Source organism: Pseudorca crassidens, unplaced genomic scaffold (genome assembly GCF_039906515.1).
Source record: "Pseudorca crassidens isolate mPseCra1 unplaced genomic scaffold, mPseCra1.hap1 Scaffold_72, whole genome shotgun sequence".
Classification (NCBI taxonomy): domain Eukaryota; kingdom Metazoa; phylum Chordata; class Mammalia; order Artiodactyla; family Delphinidae; genus Pseudorca; species Pseudorca crassidens.
This window is the reverse complement of record NW_027136324.1, coordinates 1,117,501-1,120,000: the sequence shown is the minus strand read 5'-3', so window position 1 is coordinate 1,120,000 and position 2,500 is coordinate 1,117,501.

Below are 2,500 nucleotides of genomic sequence, written 5' to 3'. Positions count from 1 at the left end.
CCTGAGGGACGACCTGGAGCGCTCCAGGGGCACCACAGAGGACCGAGCAAGTCACGCTCACGCGCCGGCAGCGGGCGCGCGGCGCAGCGGCGGGACGGCCCCCACCGACGCGGGGAGGACCGCCCGCGAGGCACACGCCAAGGAGGCGAAGCGAGAGCGTCTGCTGCGTCCGAGGACCACGGCCCCGCCCACGCCATGAGGCAGGAGGCGGGAGACCGCAGGTCAGGGCCGGAGACCACCACCCCTGCCTCCCACACACCCCTCGGCAGGCCGGCAGGGCGTGACAAGAGAGGCGAGGGGCCCGCGGACAGAACGAGAAGAGCGGTCCCGTTCGCCAAGAACGTCCGTCCCTCGTCTGGCGCGACTTAAGGCCCGGCCCAGGAGAGCGCGACATCACCACATCGATCAGTCAATCCAGAGAGCCAGGGGCCACGAGGGCCCCGAGGGAGGAGGGGCACGGCGAGGACCCTCACCGGAGGAGCCTGCTTCAGCCTCAGCCGGCACCCAGCCCCCCCCTTCGCTCCCTCTTGCCTTCTCGGGCAACAGTGGCCGACGACCCCGCGAGGAGAACGCCTGACACGTGGCACGGAGCCTGCGGGTTGGGGTCGTCTCAGCCACCACCGGGTGCCTGCGGCGGGGAAGGGGAGTCACACGGGGTAGAAGACCCACGCACCACCTCGCCCCGCCGCCCTCGGGTGAGCCAGAGACCGGAGGCGGCACCGCGGGTCGGGTCAGCCGGGCGCACACACGAGAGCCGGCGCGCAGGCCCAAGCGGGCGGCTCAAGTGGCAAGGGCCGGTTCGGGCGCCGGACGGCGGTCCAAAGCCCAGCGCCCTGCGCGCGTCCAGAGTCCCAGAACCCCCAGCGAGAGATGCCAGAGGAGACCGTGTCAGCACCTATCTGGTGGTAAAAAAGGCCCATTTCAGGCGAAAAAAATCACGGCGCCCGGCAGCGGGGCCCATCCACGAACCTCGGGGGGGCTCCCCGGGACCTCGGCCCGGCTACCTCTCCCCAACACTTCCCCATCCACAGCAGCCCCGGAGCTCTCTCGGGGCCATCTGGTCGACCCGAGGAGCGGGGGGGGGGGGGGGGGGGGGCGGCAGAGTGGAGCGGGGCGGGGCGGGAAAACGTGGCAGAGGCAGCGAGCGGGCCGGGGTCGCCCTCCCCGGATCGCCCGCGCGAGCAGGTACCGTACCGCCGTCCCTCCGAGTCCCCGGGCGAAGACTTGGTTACAGAAAAGGAACTATCCCACTCTGCCGCCTCTGACGAGCGGGGCCCACGAGGGACCGCGCCCGGGCCCAGGCCGCCCTATCCGGGCCACCCAGTACGACTCGGGCCGGTCCCCACCGCCACCCCCACCCCGGCCGGGACTCGCGGTGGAGGAGGGGGCGGGGGAGGGTGAGAAAAAGTCGCGTCCGCCGACCGGGACCCACGTGGGCCCGCTAAAGGGCCGGGTGCGCCCTCCCCGGCCACCCGCGCGAGCAGGTCCCGGCCCGTCCGCGTCCCCGGACCCAGGGGGACTTGGAAACATTTTCGCACGGAGGCACCTCCCAGGCGACCGGAGCCCACGAGGGACCGCACCCGGGCCCGGGCCTCTCTCTCCGGGTCACCCCTCGCGGCCCAGCCCGGTCCCCACCTCCGGAGTCCGACTCGGAAAAGCATCGGTCAGAAAGAATCCGACCACCGGGACCCACGCGCGCCCGCCAACGAGCCCGTCGCGCCCTCCACCGGCCTAAACGCACGGGCACGGGCACGGGCCGGTCCCCACCTCCGGAGCGGGGCGCTGTGGGGACCGGGCGGTGGGGGGGGGGGGAGGGAGGGAAGGAAGGAAGGAGGGTCGGGTGGCCGGGTCGGTCCCCGCGGCCGGATGCTGGTCGACCAGGCCAGGCGGCCCCACAGACCGGCTCGAGAGCGCGGCGACAGTCACACCCTCATAGGCCTGCACGCCCAATCTCAAGCGACAGCAGGAGGCGCCCACGCCTGGGCCCCACCGGGACAGTCACCGCCAGCGTCGCCCGGCTCCCGGAACTCTGCCTCGGGCCCGGCGGCCGAGTCACAGCCCTCACGAAGGTCGCCGAAGCTCCAGAGACAAGGGACAATATAAAAGCGGCCGCCAGGTGGCTCCCGACAACGGCTCCAACGTCCCCGGGCCGGGTTCCCTGTCGCCGGCCGGCCACCGAGGATGCAGCAGCGCCGGGCCGCCCAAACGCCCGAGCTCGGCCCGCCGGGGCGAGCCGGCGGGCGTCTGGCGCGGCCCCGAGGCGTCCGTCTCGGAGCTAGCTCCCGGGACGGCACGACACGGCGCGACCCCGGCAGCAGACGGGGGGGGGGGGGGGGTGGCCGGGGAAGCTGGGAAGACGTCGCCGGGAGGCCGCCTCGAAGGAAACGCGCTCCCCACGCGACTCCTCGGCGGGGGCAAATCCCACGGAGACGCCGGCGGGGCCCGGGGCGGCCGGCACGGGGTGCCCAGAGGGTCACGAGCAAGATCCCCGGCTGCCCGG